The sequence below is a fragment of the Rhinoderma darwinii genome, chromosome 1 (genome assembly GCF_050947455.1).
Source record: "Rhinoderma darwinii isolate aRhiDar2 chromosome 1, aRhiDar2.hap1, whole genome shotgun sequence".
NCBI lineage: Eukaryota > Metazoa > Chordata > Amphibia > Anura > Rhinodermatidae > Rhinoderma > Rhinoderma darwinii.
In genome coordinates, this window is record NC_134687.1 from 518102986 (window position 1) to 518121414 (window position 18429).

General features: G+C 41.8%; 1 protein-coding gene across 4 annotated transcripts in view; it reads left to right on the top strand.

Annotated features, from left to right (window-relative positions):
- The window catches only part of LOC142659973 (colorectal mutant cancer protein), a 271048-nt gene that overhangs the window by 89429 nt on the left and 163190 nt on the right, over window positions 1–18429 (top strand). The window lies entirely within an intron of this gene.

The following is an 18429-nucleotide window of genomic DNA, read 5'->3' on the forward strand; positions in this document are numbered from 1 at the left end:
AACTTCTGACATGTCACTATAACACGTCAAACGTTTTTTTAAAGTTTAGAATGTATCCGGAATATAGCCTTACAATACCAGAGGACATGGTTACGGGAAGGTGAAACATTTAGAAAATCAAATTTAATATCAGATTTCCAAGTGCAGTGCAGCGTGGTATGAGATCTAGCTTGCAATATACCTCAGATCATTTGCTAGATAAAAGTTTGAAGAAAGGATTTGGAGTACTGGGGAAAACCCTATTTATGTGGAGGGTTTTCTGCATTCATCCTGGTAATACAGATTGTGCCTTTTAAAGCTAAACATTTAAAAGTATAATTCTTACAGAATAACAACTTCATTCAGTCTCTACAATATTCAGCCAAGAGATTAGATGCACATGGACAATTTTGTCCCTGTTTGACCTATTACATTCACCATATGGTAAATGAGGGAAAGCGCTTAAAATAGGGATACTTTATCCCTTTGCTAAATGGATGATGCATAACATGCATGATAGAAATAAGTGGTGGGTCAGGGCCTGTCCTATGGACAAGTAGGAAATCACAGCGTAAATACTGCGGATATTCCACAACGGATTAATTGCGGAAAATCCACAGTGTATTACAGTAGCAGCAGTGTGGGTGAGATTTTAACAAATTTCATCCCCACACTGCGGTAAATATCCGCCATAAAAAAAACGCACATAAATTGACGTGCGGTTACTTCAACCGCAGCATGACAACTCTGCCGATACGCAACTCTTCTGTTGCGGGTTTACCCATTGAATTCAATGGGGTGCTTGAATCCGCAACAAAGCAGTGTGTGTGTTGAGATATTTGCGGCGGAATCACAACGATGCGCCGCAAAAGTTGCAAGTAAGAAAAAAAAAATTATGCTTACCCAGAATTCCCTGCTCCTCCAGTCCGGCCTCCCTGGATAACGTTGCAGGCCATGTAACCGCCGCAGCCAATCATAGGCTGTAGCGTCACATGGCCTGCAACGTCATCCCAGGAGGCTGGACTACGCGCCGAGAAGAGGGAGGAGGCAAGTATGAACGGTTTTTATTTTTCCCGCGCCGCTTCACAGCGGAAATTCCGCCGGAAAAACGCATCACGATGTGGTACCATTTTCTGCGAAATTCCACGGGATTTATGTTATGTAGTAGGTCATATAATTTTTGCAGCTAGATTACTGGACATGGAAATCCCATGTTCCCCTGACGGCAGCAGAGCTGATTAATCTGGTTAATTTCGACTACACCATGGAAAAAATGGTGGCAATTCGGCTTAATTCTGTAGGCAAATTTACAAGTCAATGGTCCACATGGTTTGACACTTTGACATCAGAAGCTTCTGTGCCTGCTATTACCTGAACTTCAATGATTCGCCCTCCGTTTTATATATGTAAAGCTGTGTAATTAAAATGTGGACCTATTTATTTATGTGATTCTCATGTATAACTATACGAATCCAATATATTATAAGCTCTGGAGAGACCTGTTCCCCCATGTTCTTCTCTTTAGGGCCTTTCACTCTTTGATGTGGGAATCTACCGACCTGACCATTTGTATAATTTTAAGTGCCTGATTATAGGACATACAATCCTTTTTCTCTGTCTAACTACATGTGTAAGCAGCCATGAATGTTATTTCCTTTGTTCCTTATTCTTCGTTTGCATATATTGCATTGTATGCTTTATAATGTTAAGAGTAATACTGCTTTTGTAGCCATGTTGGCTAAACCGATGCATACATTCTCTGTTTATGTAATAGTAAAAAATTCAATAAAAATGAAATAAAAAAAATAAAAAATGTGAATGACCTGTGTTCATGGTCAAGTGTTATCAATGAAAGAGACGTTTCCAATAGAAAATAGAATTTGTTTTCAATATTAAAATAATAAGGCCCCGTGCACCCGTCAACAAATCTGTGGGTGAATTCATTCATTTCAATGGGTCCATGCACACGACCGTGGTTTCCACGGTCCGTGCATTGCCCGGGAGCCTGGACTGCAAAAAGATAGGACATGTCTTATTACGGCCGTGTTTTGCAGTCCAGGCTAGTTAAAATGAATGATAATGGCCATGTGCCCGGCCCGTGCTTGCGGGCGGCCACGGGTGACACTCCGTGGCCGTCCGAGCCGCAAATCACGGCCCGTGCACAACACTATGGTCGTGTGCATAAGGCCTAAGATGCCTTGTATTTTATGAATTAGGAAATTTTAACCTTTGCCTGCCAGATCCAAATAGAGCCTTACACATGACTAAGTGTACGTTCTTGAATTGTCCTGTTTTGTCAAGTTGTTTTTCAATCTTTAAAGCTATTTCTTAGTTATATTTGTTTCTTGAAAAGCTAAGTGGCACTGACAATCAATGCGGCTCCCTAAGTGTCAGTTCACACACAGTTTTTTTTACGCGGAAACCGTGGCAGAATCGCCAAAGAACTGCCCAAATCGCCCTCATTGATTTTAATGGGAGGCAGAGGCAGGTTTTTTTTTTTTTCAAGCGGGCTTTTGCCTATTCACGGAGGGGGGGGGGTGTGCAAAACTCTTTCCCCAATGATTTACGCCTTTGACCTCCCATCGTATCAATGGCAGGCAGAAATGACCATGCCGCGCTTGTTTGTTTAAAAATCTGCTGGAATTTTCTAGTAGGCCTAAGGAGTCGTCATCCAACTCCTCTTAAAGAGACTCTGTCACCACATTATAAGTGCCCTATCTCCTATATAAGGAGATGGGCGCTGTAATGTAGGTCACAGTAATGCTTTTTATTTAGAAAAACTATATTTTAAACCACTTTATGAGCGATTTTTAGCTTTATGCTAATGAGTTTCTTAATGCCCAAGTGGGCGTGTTTTTACTTTAGACCAAGTGGGCGTTGTACAGAGGCGTGTATGACGCTGACCAATCAGCATCATGCACTCCTCTCCATTCATTTACACAGCACATAGGGATATAGTTATATCACTATGTGCAGCCACATACACAAACACTAACATTACTGCAGTGTCCTGACTATGAATATACATGACCATCCAGCCTGGACATCATGTGTATTCAGAATCCTGACACGTCTGAATCTTTTCTGTGAGATTTCCAACAAGGCAAACGTAATCTCGTTTTAGTCCATAGTGAGCAGGGATTTAAATAAATTACGGATTATCCCGAATCTTTTCCAACAAAACTATACAGTGGAGGAAATAAGTATTTGATCCCTTGCTGATTTTGTAAGTTTGCCCACTGTCAAAGTCATGAACATTCTAGAATTTTTAGGCTAGGTTAATTTTACCAGTGAGAGATAGATTATATTAAAAAAAAATAAGAAAATCACATTGTCAAAATTATATATATTTATTTGCATTGTGCACAGAGAAATAAGTATTTGATCCCCTAACAACCATTAAGAGTTCAGCCTCCTCCAGACCAGTTACACGCTCCAAATCATCTTGGTGCCTGCATTAAAGACAGCTGTCTTACATGGTCACCTGTATAAAAGACTCCTGTCCACAGACTCAATTAATCAGTCTGACTCTAACCTCTACAACATGGGCAAGACCAAAGAGCTTTCTAAGGATGTCAGGGACAAGATCATAGACCTGCACAAGGCTGGAATGGGCTACAAAACCGCTGTAATGTAGGTCACAGTAATGCTTTTTATTTAGAAAAACTATATTTTAAACCACTTTATGAGCGATTTTTAGCTTTATGCTAATGAGTTTCTTAATGCCCAAGTGGGCGTGTTTTTACTTTAGACCAAGTGGGCGTTGTACAGAGGAGTGTATGACGCTGACCAATCAGTGTCATGCACTCTCTCCATTCATTTACACTGCACTAGCGATATAGTTATATCACTATGTGCAGCCACATACACAAGCCCTAACATTACTGCAGTGTCCTGATAATGAATATACATCACTACCAGCCTGGATAGTAATTAATCCCATCATGTTTCTCAGTCATAATGGGTTAATGTGTGAGGTACATGATGTGGTTAATTACTATTAATGTGAGGAACATAGAGGTTAAATTCATCGCACCTCGCGCCTCACATTAATAAGTGAAAGAAAGCAGTGTTTCATTTTTTTACAGAGTACACATCATAACTGATGCAAAAAAATTGTTGTGCGCGCCATTACTGAATATGTGTATATTTTATGTATTGAGACTTATTTTAATGTTTATTGTAAAAAAAGTGTGTGTTTATTTTTTTAAAATTTAACAATACTTTGTTTTTACTTTGTTTTTAAACTTTAATGTACTGACATATACCAGATATATGCCAGTACATTAGCCTGTGGACGGATAGCACACAGGCAGTTGTTAGGACATACCCAAGTATTCCCTAACAACAAGAAATATGGTAAGACAGCCCTGGGGTCCGTCAATAGACCCTCGGCTGTCTGCCCATATATGGTATGGCCCTCGAATTCCCTGTGATGCGATCCAAGGGGCATCCCCCATCCCCCCATCTCATTTTCTCCTGAATGCTGCAGTCCGCTTTGATGGCAGCATTCAGGGGAATAGCGGCGGAGATGAGAGGTTTCTCTGATCTCCTCCGTTATAGAGCGGGGCTGCGTCTGTGTAATACAGCAATTGCCCCGCTCCTGACAGTAAGTGCGCGCGGTCAGCATGAGGCGATGCGGCCGGCGCTGCACTAATGAGCGGCGGTTTAGGCACTGAAGACAGAACATGGGGGTGTTTTGTAGTGCCGCCGCTCATTAGTACAGCGCCGGCCACATCACCTCATCCTGACCCCGCGCACTTATCAGGACTCAGGAGCGCGGCAATGACTGTATTACACAGCCGCAGCCTCGCTCTCATACATTCATGTATTACTATGCTTAGATGTCTGGCTGCGCAGCTAAGTATCGAAATACAAGAAATAGCGGTATTGAACCGTTTGGGGATGCACAGTATCGAAACAGTATCGAAGTTTCGGTGCATCGTGCATCCCTACCATGGACACCTTCCTGTATATTTACAGGAAGGTGGCCGTGCCGTAGAAGGGCTCTGCAAAAGATAGGACATGTCCTGTTTTTTGCTTTTTACGGACCGTGCCCCCATACTTTATATGGGAGCACGACCCGCATTATAATTCGAGAGTATTAAAAGTTAACTTACCTGCTTCTTCCTTCAGTCCGGCCTCCCGGGATGACGTTTCATCCCATGTGACCGCAACAGCCAATCACAGGCCAATCATATGCTGCAGTGCAGGGGCGTAACTAGGAAAGACTGGGCCCCATAGCAAACGTTTGACTAGGGCCACCCCTCCCCTGGGTATCACTCAACCCCCCCCCCCCTTGTAGATAGTGCCTCCCTATAGATTCCGCCACACAGCGCCCCCTATATATAGCACCATACAGCCCCCCTGTAGATAACATCATACAGCCCTCCCCCTGTAGATAACATCATACAGCCCTCCCCCTGTAAATAACATCGTACAGCCCTCCCCCTGTAGATAACGTCGTGCAGCCCTCCCCCTGTAGATAACGTCGTGCAGCCCTCCCCCTGTAGATAACGTCGTGCAGCCCTCCCCCTGTAGATAACGTCGTGCAGCCCTCCCCCTGTAGATAACGTCGTACAGCCCTCCCCCTGTCGATAACGCCAGACAGCCCTAAACCCCCCCCTGTAGGTAACGCCATACAGCCCCCAACAAAAAAACGACCTATAGTTTGTCCTACAAAAGACATGCATCCCTTATCCACAGGACAGGGAATACATGTGTGATCGCTGGCAGCGATAAGGAGAATGGGGGACCGAAAGTCCCCCGAAGTTCTCCATGACAAACCTTGGACTTCGGGCGTCTGCGCAGTTCAATAAAAATGAAGGGTGCGCTGGTCACACAAGCGCGACCGGTGCGCAAGTCATTTCTATGGAGCTGCAGACAAACCCCGGAAGTCCGAGGTTTGTAAAGGAGAACTTCGGGGGACTTTAGGTCCCCTGTTCTCCTTATCGCTGCCAGCGATCACACATATATCCCCTATCCTGTGGATAGGGGATGCATGTCTTTTGTAGAAACAACCCCTTCAGTGGCGTCGCGCTGTAGCAGCCATAGCGGCTGCTAGCGGAGCCTCCGGCCATGGGACGGGGGGCCCGTGCTGGCGGGCGAAGCGTGCCCCCTCATGCTGCGGGCCCCGTAGCAGCCGCTACGGCTGCTACTGCGGTAGTTACGCCACTGCTGCAGCGGTCACATGGACTGCCGCGTCATCCAGGGAGGTCGGATTGGATGTCAAGAGGGACACGTCACCAAGACAACGGTACGTATGAACTCCTTTTACTTTCAATCGCTGCGGAAACTGCCCGAAAGGGCTGCCCCTTCTCTCTTTCCAGCACTGAGAGAAGGGGCTGCCGATTAGTGCAGAGAAAATGGGTCCGTAAGTACGGGTGGAATACTGGTGACACCGGACCCAATGTTATTGGAAGCACCATTAAATATCGTTAACACTATGATCACATGATCAAAAAATTTTTTATTCCCTTTAGGAAATAAAAGTCCTAAGCCAGTGCTCCTAGACTAAACTACGAAGTGGTGGATGAGGGGCGGGGACTTCTGATTCATGCCCATTTGGCATCATTTTTCCTCGCTCCTCATCTTTCCCATTAGTCCCTCCATCCCTCAATGCTTCTCCATGCATTTTAGTCCCTCAATTATACGATACAACTGTCCTGCCTCTGTGTAAACCCGCTGTGGCCAACATCGCAGTGCTGCTGTGTTAGGCAATTCAGCAAGGAATGATGTACATTGCAGACAATTATGGGCTGCCACGTCATCAATAGGGGCAGAGCCTGTCAGTGCAATCCGTTACCTGGGGAACGCGTGTCCAATCAAAAATAACTATTCCCTGATTTTAAACCAATGAAAAATCGGGCTTCAAACAAACTTTCGAAAATATATATAAGATAAGTAGGTCATATGCATGGTTTGTAGAAAATCTCTGAGCTAATAGAGATCCATAAATAAAGGTATGGAGTATCTCCTGTCTAATGACACAATGTAATCTAGTAAATAGCTGTGAAATGTGTGTGCTTCCTGTCAGTCACCTACAGTGGTTGCAGTCCTTTGGTCAGGTCATCACAGTCTCTCTTGTTTATTAGTTAAGCTTCTAGAATAGCAACCTGACTTTACCTTGAGTTGTGGTTCATGGCTGTTCTTCTTTTCTGTCCAGGAAAACTTGTCATGAAATTTGATTGGTCTATAAAAGCTGCCAAAAAACACCATGAAAGTCACACACAGACCGTTGCAATTTTGTTAATAACTTAGGTCTATGGGTAAAAAATGCCCTCAAAAACCGCACCTTGGCCAAAAATTCCAAACACAAAAATGCAAAAAAAATTACTGACCAATATTTATCATGCAGTTTATGCCAGATATAGGTGTAAATTGCGAAAAAAATGTTTTATATATATATATATATATATATATATATATATATATATACACACACATATACATACAATGGAAAGCAGCAGCACTCACAATGCAATTACAAGATGGTCTCAGGTGCAAGCAGGTAATCCCGATCCAGGGGATATAGATCAATATTGAAGAAAATCCCACAGCACTCCGTGTTAGTGAAAAAAATGGTGGTTTATTAAGCCAGCACAAGCTGCAACGTTTCCGTCCTGCTATAGGACCTTTATCAAGCATATTTATTTATTTGCGACTTTCCTTGTTGTTTTTTAAATTTGTATATTGACCAGAAAAGTAAGTGTGGTATCTATGAAGACGTGGTTAGTCAAATTCATTAAATAAAAGCCTAAATTTTGTCACAAATCTACATCTGCTCATAGCATTTCTTGTTCTGCCTCTGACTGTGCAACATTTATTAAAAGAAGTTTAATGAAATTAACGCAAATCATGCCAACAATCTCCCTTACTAAGGCCCCATGCACACGAACGTAAAAACGCCAGTAATTACGGACCGTAATTACGGCACGTTTTTACGGGCCCATGGACCTCTATTGGCCACGGGTACCTCCCCGTATGCTTACGGGAAGGTGCCCGTGCTGTTGAAAAATATAGAACATGTCCTATTTCAGGCCGTAATTACGGCACGGGCAGGCCCATAGAAGTCTATGGGGCTCCCGTAATTACGGGTGACTACGTGTGTGCACCCGTAACTACGGGAGCGTTGCTAGGCGACGTCAGTATATAGTCACTGTCCAGGGTGCTGAAAGAGTTAACCGATCGGCAGTAACTGTTTCAGCACCCTGGACAGTGACTTCCGATCACAATATAGATCAACCTGTAAAAAAAAAAAAAAGACGTTCATACTTACCCAGAACTACCTGCTTCTTCCTCCAGTCCGACCTCCTGGGATGACGTTTCAGCCCATGTGACCGTTGCAGCCAATCACAGGCCAATCACAGGCTGCAGCGGTCACATGGACTGCCGCGTCATCCAGGGAGGTCGGACAGGATGTCAAGAGAGGGACGCGTCACCAAGACAACGGCCGGGTAAGTATGAATCTCTTTTACTTTTTCTGCGGAAAGGGCTGTCCCTTCTCTCTATCCTGCACTGATAAAGAAGGGCTGCCGATTACTGCAGTGTAATTTTGCAGCAAAAACGTGCTCTGGAATACGGGTGACACCGGGCACGGGTCCGTAAATACTGTTGCAATATGGGTCGAATACGTGTGACCAAGGACCCGTATTTACTCGAGGACAAAAATACGTTCGTGTGCATGAGGCCTAAGACTTAGTTAATGTGGGCCACTGTATAGAAAGCGTCATATTCTCTCTTTGACTACCAGCATCACCCTCTAGCTGAGGTTTTTTGGCAAAAAAACAAACTACTAAGCGCCACAAAAACCTTCCCTAAATGCTATGTTTGAATCCCTGCATTACAGAGGGTTTCCTACTTAAAGGGATTGTCTGGGCACATGATAAGTCATAAGTATGTGATCAGTGGGGTTCTGACACATGGACCCCAAACTGATCAGCCGTTTCTGGCTGCCTCTGGGCACCGGATGTCCTTCCGGAAGCAAATGGCTCCGGTCACAGAATAGCGTCCGTGCTGCAATACTGCAGCTCTGCTCCTACTCAAGTGAATAGGAGCAGAGTTGCATTACTGCAGCACGGCCGCTATGTAGTGTACGGAGCCATCTGCTTCCGACATTGGCCACTTCATAACATCCGGAGGCAGCTGGAACAGCTGATCGGTGTGGGGTCCAGGTGTCGAACCCCCACCGATCATATACTGACGACCTATCCTGTGGATAGGTCATCAATATGAAAAACCACTCCGCGCCCAGACATCCCCTTTAAGAAAAGAAAAAAAAAAACACGTGAAGACTTGAAAGACTTCCGTAATTCAATGTGTGCACTGAACCAGCATCATTGGAGGCATCAATTGAGTCTCGACGGACAGGTACAGCACCAATGTCCTACAATGTAATTCTTAAATGTGAGATTTTTAATATAATTGAAAATAAAAAATTTGTAAACTAATAAATCTTGACTTGGTGTTTCCTGTGCCCTGCAAATAACGATACGTGATCTTTGAATGTGGATCATCTTAAGACATCATATTCACTTTCTGTTGTGTGGAAATAATCCACACTAGATGGTAGAAGCTCTGCAGTACACATGAATTGCTGTCCGGTTGTACATTTTAATAGGCTTCTTTTCTGCCATGGGATCCCACATCTTGCAATTTATCCCGATAAGTCTATTATATGACAAAGATATAGGTCTTGGTCAGGTCCGTTAAGTGGTGGCAAAGCTTTGTCTTAACTCCTATGGGTCTCTGAGAAAGCTGTTTTCTTATCAGCTCTGTGTCACTGGGCTAGTTATACAGCCTGGATAAATCCTTGAGGTGACCTGGAGAAGAAATGATCTGTGATATCTTATAAAATATTCTAAAGAAAGAGCTCGATGTGGTTATGACAACATATCAACTATCCTTATTATAGTTTCTGTTTTTAAAGGGTTATTAGGGTCATTAGGATGATGCTTTGAGGGACATTCACATACTTTACACCTTAACTACTCGCATGTTGTAATCGAAGGCCGATTCTTTGAATTTGATACTGTGCATTTGAGGTTTTGACCATGTTTGGCTCATTGCATTTTCTTTGATTTTTTATATATATATATATATATATTATTATATTATATATATATATTATATATATATATTATTGCTTAATTATGACATGTTCCAGAAAATTCAGATATCACTGACATATAATTGCAAAATCTGTAATTTTACAAGACCCGAAGCAGAACACTGAGCAGAAATAACTGACTATAGTAGCCTATTTTGTGTTGTTGGTGTAGGAGGGTCCTTCACTGAGTTGTCTACTCTTTCAAGTTAGTTTTGGATTTTTTTTTATTTGCCTTCGGCTTCGTTCACATCTGCATCACGGTCCCGTGCTGACGTTCCGTCGGAGCTTCCTATTCAGAACTGGACCCTAAGTCTTTGAAATTTTGAAATTGGAGATTGTTTTGAAAAATAAGAGACTGATCTCCTTGTTTGTTTTACTTTTTATTACAAAAAATACAATTGCATTACAATTACAACACAGAAGACATGCCGTGCTATATTAAGCACATAGGACATCAACATGTCCAGTATCATGTCAGTCCAGCTAATTTTAAGAGAAAACAACAAATTATTTGTGGTGTGACTCAAAAGCAGTTATTCTTGAAATAAGCAAACACCCAGAAAAGATGATCCAGTGTAAAGTTTGGAATAACAATTCCCGTTATACCGAGGAGACACGGATCTTTTCTATCAGGATATTTTTTTTTAACATTCTATACCGCTTATAGAGGAACTCTTAGTTGAAGAATAAGTGGATGCTGCTGTGTGGAAATACATAATTTATTGTATATTGTTTTCTGCTTTATACCAGACACAGTTCATGGGCAAAAATGGTGCCGTTTCTGGTGAGAAAAATACCAGTCCCTTTTTCTCAGACCAACCCTTCAACTGCTCCCACTTCTAGAAAGGTTATTATCTAAAGACTGTGTTCAGATCATGGATATCTGGTGCACAAAGATTTACTCTACAGTGATTCAATAGAACATAGGAAAGTTCAGTGGCCTCTTCCATGGGATTGTTTCTGACCCAAATCTCGTCTGTCTGCTTGAAAGAGAAGTCCGGGCAGACCGGGCATGATACACGTTGGTGTGCACATAGGTAGAATACATGTGATTTGTACATCACTGGTTGATGTGTTGTGGTGACCATTGTAATACTAGATGTCGGAGTAATGAATGGTTCCGGCAACAACTTCTAAGTCGAGTCTCCCATTCAGAGAATGAAATGTACTCGTAGAGTGTGGTTTTATTTAGGTAAACTCTGCTTTGTGTGCCATTTTAAATTTGTGTTCTGTTTTTGTCTTGTGTAATGATTGATATTCCTCAAGTTCGTTCGATTCCAGCAGCAGGCACCCTATACTATGTACATCGTTCTCCTTTTTTATTTATTTCTGTCTTCGTTTCAAAAGTGCTCATCTGGGATTTTTGAACAAAAGAAGAGTTTATTACCAGAAGGTTTTCTTTGCCTGCGGGCAAAGCAAGCTCTAGAAGTAAAACAACAGGAACTGAAAAATGACTAGTAGCAGACACTACATGACTACAGTCAAGTGCGCTACAGCATATAAATGTTTTGTTGTGTATTATATGTCATGATTCTACTTATTGTGCTTATTCGTGCTAGCCTTGGTTTTTTTGAATTTTGCTTTTCTTCCTTAATGTGCTCCAAGACTAACATACTAAAAAGACTTAGAAATAAGGTTTTAAAAATCCAATTGAAAATAAGAAATGAGCGATGTATTTTTAGGTCGCTTGCCAGAATAATTTGTAGTCTACGGAAAATTATCTTCTGAAGACCAATTTAATCTAGGGCTACCCGGTGACTTTGGCCAAAACACAAGTCGTACGGCCAAAGATTGCTGTGTACCCCTGCGTGCATGCGACCAGGCAGTTGCAAATAATCCAGCAGGCTTAAAGGGAATGTGTCGCTAGAAATTATATTTTTTATTTTTTTTTAGTTAAACAATTATTATTTAAGTTCTTACACATTGTTTTCATTTTTTCACAAGTCAGGAAATATTATAAATTAGATTCTAATTTATAATATTTCCATGTGCTGGTCACTAGAGGGAGCAGTTCCCAAAATTGCAGCATGGTCAATGTGGTAAAGCAACCTCATTGATTTGTGCTGCAAATTTGGGGTAGACACACTCTCTCTAGTGTCCTCACACAATCCCCCCTCCCTTATTATGGCTAGTGCCAGGAGAAGGAGGGGGTTGAATCTTCAAACCTCCTACACTGTGTGCTGCCATTTTCTGAGCGAATGCACAGTGTAGGAGGATTAGATACAGTGCTCAGCAGACAGTATAACACGAACATACATGAACATAATACACACATCACATACACAAACATAAATTACCTGCTACTGCAGCCGCTGCCCCTATTCCTTGCGCCTTTTATTGTAATAATCCGGTGTCCCTTTGTGCGCACACACCAGAAAAGGACATCAATGCATAAGCGTGGGATTTTGTGTGCTGGGGGAAGGCGAGGAGCTGTCAATCAAAAGTAAGGAGGCGGGGTTACCTTGGAAAGACTTGAGGAATGAAGATATGACTCTTTTTCAAATGAAGATTTGACTCTTTTCTGCTCATTAGCATACGGCGTGGGAGCACTAAAAAACTGAATACTAAAGCTACACAACCGACTAAGAAGACAATTATAGGTTATATAGAAATGATTTTTCACCCACTACCACCAGGTATTGCTGGTTTAATAGGTGAAATGTTGCGACTGTCGGGACGCAATTTTGGCAACCTGTCGGTCGCAACAAGGCCACATTGACATTTTTATTATGTGTTATCATGCAGGGGCCCACAGCGTTCATTCATGGCCAAAATCACTATGTAGCCCTTGCACTGGACAACTATATTTACTTTTATTTTTTTCAAAACCATTGTAACAATTTGTTCAGTGTAAATGCACAAAAAGATCAATGATAAGACTATTGTTTGTTTTAAACAAGTTGTCCGGTTTATAAAACTGATGGCCTATCCTCAAGATGTTTGAAGGGATTGCGGCGCTCCCGTGGGAGCTTCTTCCCCTTTTTCTTACACAGCCCCAGACTGTGAGCCCTTCAAACAGTTGATTAGTGGGGATGCCGAGAGTCGGAACCCCATGGATCAGATATTAATGGTCTATCCTGAGGATAGGCCATCAATTTTATTTTACCCGACAACCTCTTTAATCAATTATACATATCTAAAAATATTTCCCTCGCTGCAGTATCCATAAATATAAATGACACTCGTAGCAATTGGGAAGGCTGTCGCTAGGCAACGATGGCGGTTCCATCATCCTCTCCAATGATTGCTCTGATGGAAATTGTAAGTTATTGGTGGTTTTGATTGTTCTGCATACTTTTTTTTAACACCTGCAAAAAACGCAGCGTATAGATGTTAACTGGAAGTCCGTATGGAGATATTAATACTAATATCAATGCATGAATGACCAACAATTTACATTTGCTTTTGAAAGGGGTAGTCTCCCACTTGGTACCTCCTTCTATTAGCCAGTGAAGACCCAACAATAAGGGTATGTTCACACGGAGTGTTTTCAGCGGTTTTTCGGGCCATAAATGTCCAGAAAAACGGCTGAAAAATCGGAAGCAGAACGTCGTTTTTCCCATTGAAATCAATGGGCAGATGTTTGCAGGCGTTCATCTTCCGATTTTTCAGCCATTTTTCCAAAGGGGTGTTTTTTACGCGGCCGTTTTTCAAAATGGTCGCGTAAAAAAAAACGGCAGCGAATAAGAAGTGCTTGTGATTTCTTGAGGCGTTTTTGGAGCCGTTCATTGAATCTATAGAAAAAAACACTCCAATTTGATTAAAAAACGTCTGAAATCAGGAGCTGTTTTCCCTTGAAAACAGCTCTGTATTTTCCCTTGAAAACAGCTCTCTATTTTCAGACGTTTTTTTACTTTGTGTGTGCACATACCCGAATTGTTTCTTTCACAAAACTGCTACTAGGTTTTTGCCACACCTTTTTAACCCCTTAATGACCGGGCCATTTTGCACGTTAATGACCAAGGATTATTTTTTGTTTTTTCATGGTCGCATTCCAAGAGTCGCAACTTTTTTTTTATTTCGTCGACATAGCCGTATAAGGGCTTGTTTTTTGCAGGACGAGTTGTATTTTGTAATTGTACCATTTTTAGATGCTTATAATATATTGATTAACTTTTATTAACTTTATTTTCGGAGAGAATTGAAAATAAGCAGCTATTCCAGCATTAATTTTCACGTTATAAATTTACGCCGTTTACTATGCAGCGTAAATAACATGTTAACTTTATTCTACGGGTGGCACGATTACGGGGATATCAAATATGTAAAGGTTTTATATGTTTTCCTATGTTTGCAGAATAAAAAGCCTTTTAGAAAAAAATTACTTGTTTTTGCATCGCCGCATTCCAAAAGCCGTAATTTTTTTATTTTTCCGTCAATGTGGCCGTATGTGGGCTTGATTTTTGCGGGCCAATGTGTAGTTTTCATTAGTACTATTTTGGGGTACATAGGATTTATAGATTAACTTTTATTTTATTTTTTTATGGGAGAAAAGAGAGAATTTTGCCGTGTTTTTTTGCGTTTTTTTTGGACGCCGTTCATCCGGCAGTTTAATTAATGTGTTCATTTTATTGGTCAAGTTGTTACGATCGCGGGGATACCATATGTGTATGTGTTATTTGTTTTGATACTTTTACTAAATAAAACCACTTTTTGGGCAAAAAAAGTAGTTTTATTTAAATTTGACTGTCATTTTTTTATTCATAAACTTTATTTCACTGATTTGACATTTTTTTTTTAGTCCCACCAGGGGACTTCACTATGCGATCTGCCGATTGCATATATAATGCTTTGGTATACTTAGTATACCAAAGCCTTATTGCCTGTCCGTGTAAAACTGACAGGCAATCTATTAGGTCATGCCTCTGGCATCGCTTAACAGGCAGATGCTGAAGACAGACCTGGGGGTCTTTGTTAGGCCCCCGGCTGCAATGGAAACCCAACGGCGACCCGCGATTTGTTTGCGGCGGCGCCGATCGGGTGACAGAGGGAGCTCCCTCCCAACACATTAAATGCCACTGTCACTATTGACAGCGGCATTTAATGGGTTAAACTGCCGGAATCGGAGCGCGCTTCGATTCCGGCAGTTGCAGCAGGAGCCAGGCTGTGTATAACAGCCGTGCTCCTGCCGCTGATCGCGTGGGTACAGTCTCAGTACCCGCGCCATCACAGGACGGATATATCCGTCCTCCTGCACGAACTAGCAGCTGCAGAGGACGGATATATCCGTCCTTCGGCGTTAAGGAGTTAAAGAGATTTTTTTATGATGGCAATCCTTTTTTGAATAGAAGTCGGAGTGTCGATCAGCTGATTGCCACAGGTTTAGCTTTTCTAACCCTCAGATGCAGTCGCCAGGCGAAACCACATCTGGAAAGGAGAAACATGAATGCCATTCAAATAACGGGCCAGTGAGTGTCGGTCGCTCTCCATTCATTTTCCCTAATAGGAGATGAGGAAAGGGGTTGTCTTCATTAGAAAACCCCTTTAACGCCTCATGCGAATGAACCTTTAGGGTGCGCCAGCGTTTTTACCTGCTACCTGCTGCTCCAGTTAAAGCAGATATATATTTGGGTGCTGCCCATCAAACAGTCCTTTAGTGGGCCTAAAGGACTCCGTACTTCCCACATGCCATATCGGGGATTTACTGCTAGTTTCCTTTACTGTTGTAGCATTTATACGTTTTGTTAGAAATGCGATCCGTTCTTATAGGTGTTATGTATTTCCTTTCATTGATTTAGAATGAGCGTGGACTTCACACACTTGTGACAGAGTTTGGGGACTTCATACTGTCCACGTCATGTTGTCAATCAGTCACCTTCTATTTTAAGTCCTAAACCGTGCTGATAGAGTGCTATTGTGAAATGTATCACCCCAGGGTCCTTTGTAATATTGAATAGTCTAGACACAGAGGGATGTTGTCACATCCACTGGTCTCCCTGAGACTGAGCCCCTTGTACTAGGCCGGATTAATGATTTTTTTTCAGAGCAGGTTCCTTATTTGCAGTCTTTAGCTACTTTGAGACAAATCATTATACTTTTATTAGTCGTGGGAGTTTATACAAATGTAATAACTCCAAACAAATTGAGTTTAACCCTGTCTGTTCTTGCTGGTTTAACAGCCTATAGTGTCAAACATTGTATAGAATATTTTTGAATACAAGGTTCTATATGTAGCCAATACAAATTCTACTGGACATTTTCATGCTCCATATACTGCGTATGTTTCTGCTTGGATCCTGCATACCGCATTTAGTAGGTGTCTGCCTTACTTGATCAATTTAGATGTTTACTTAAGGTTTTGTCCCGTCCCCCACCGACGCAAAATAAGTTTAGCCGCTGCTATGTCCATCTTTGCAACCAAAGCTTTTTTTTAATTGCCCCAAGGCATGTACAATAAGGGTATGTGCACACGATGGCTGCCCTTTACGTCTGAAATTACAGACTGTTTTCGGGAGAAAACAGCTCCGTCGTTTCAGACGTAATTGATCCTCCTCGCATTATGCGAGGCGTCTTTGACGGCCGTAAATTTGAGCTGTTCTTCATTGAATTCAATGAAAAAAGGCTCAAATTACGTCCAAAGAAGTGTCCTGCACTTCTTTGCCGAGGCAGTAATTTTACGCGTCGTCGATTGACAGCTGTCAAACGACGACGTGTAAATTACAGGTCGTCTGCACAGTACGTCGGCAAACACATTCAAATGAATGGGCAGATGTTTGCCGACGTATTGTAGCCGTATTTTCAGGCGTAAATCAAGGCATAATACGCCTCGTTTACGCCTGAATATAGGTCGTGTGAACCCAGCCTCAAAAAAAATTCAACATATGCAATAAGTTTTGATTGCAGTATTTCCTTTTGGTTTGTTTCAAACGCTTCAATGCAGACCTATGTGTGTCCATGGTATCATAACGACAAACAAATCCTGTGTAGCCGTGAAAACGAGCGCCAATCGATGTGCTGTGTTGTCGATTTAAATAATCACTAACACTAGCTTGCCAAAAGGCAAGCTAAAGCCATAATTTCCCAGATACCTAATACTAATTAATACAAATAAACGTAACTTTTATTGGTGAGGAATATTGGCAGACTAAACCACACTTATTTAAAAATACCACTGCGATCTGTTAGCATGGGTAGTAATTCAATCTGAATATAGCAACTCCTGTTGCAAGATTAGTGTAATAGCTTCCTTGTGTATAATTTAGACTTGCGGCTGCAGTCCGCTTTTATCGTATAGCGATCAGATAAGCGCAGTGTATTAAAATACAACAAGCCCCCCAACATGTTTCGCCAGAGCCGTGGTGTCCTCACGGGTTTTGGGGCTAATGGCGATGGACGCTTCACTTCCACCATTTATAACCTTTACAGTGACATCATATGGGCTGGTCAATGCCGAGGTCCGATAAAATCCACTGATTCCAGTTGAACCTCATTTGCAAGACATCTATGCAAGCCAATCAGTGGGCTCTGCAAGTGGCCAATAGGAGACTATTCTGACCGTATGCGCCGTGTTGCTCAAAATACGTAACAAAGAATCAAGTGTCAAATCCTGTACACAGCGCATGTCAGTGGACTTAGTCTCAGATGAGACGTTACGCGTCCAAGGCATAGTGAAGAGAGACAGAGCGCTAGTGCTAAAAATTTATTCATCATAGTTTTAGGCCAGATATAGTATGTAATTTGGCTTACTTCCAGATAAATGGAATTAGTCATAAGGGATTGATAGGACCTATATGAACCCAAAAAGAATTGGGGAATACATGCCATCGCCAAAAAAAGAAACGTGGTTAGAGAGCTAAATAAGAATATAGTATATAAATAAGAATATAGTCTATAAATAAGAATATATTCTATAAATAAGAATATAGTATATAAATCTCTTTAGAAATATTCTCATGGTGATAGGCAGGATAAGTTGTCCAAGCTACAGACAAAATAATTGAATATTTATCAGAGGAAAGCCCTAAAGGTGAAGCCCCCATTGAGACCACCAGGGCTCAAACTGCCCAATCGATGGACCCAACGGGCTTCCTCTTGTAAGAGTTTGCAATCTTGATTTCCACCTCTGGGGCCCAATTTGATCTGAGTGATACCCCAAAATTGGAGTGTTCTAGTCCCTTCATTGTGTACTGTTCTCATATGTCTTGATAATGGCGTATCCTTTTTTTTTTTTTAATAGAGCTGCGATGTTTTGAAATGTTTTCTCAAGTGCTGAATGGTTTTGCTATGTACAATTCCAGTAATGATTATTAATAAACTGTCTAATTTCATAAAACCTGCCATTGGTGGGGTTTATAAAATTCCTAGTTTTGGGCAGAAAGAGCATTGCCCACAGGGATGTGGGA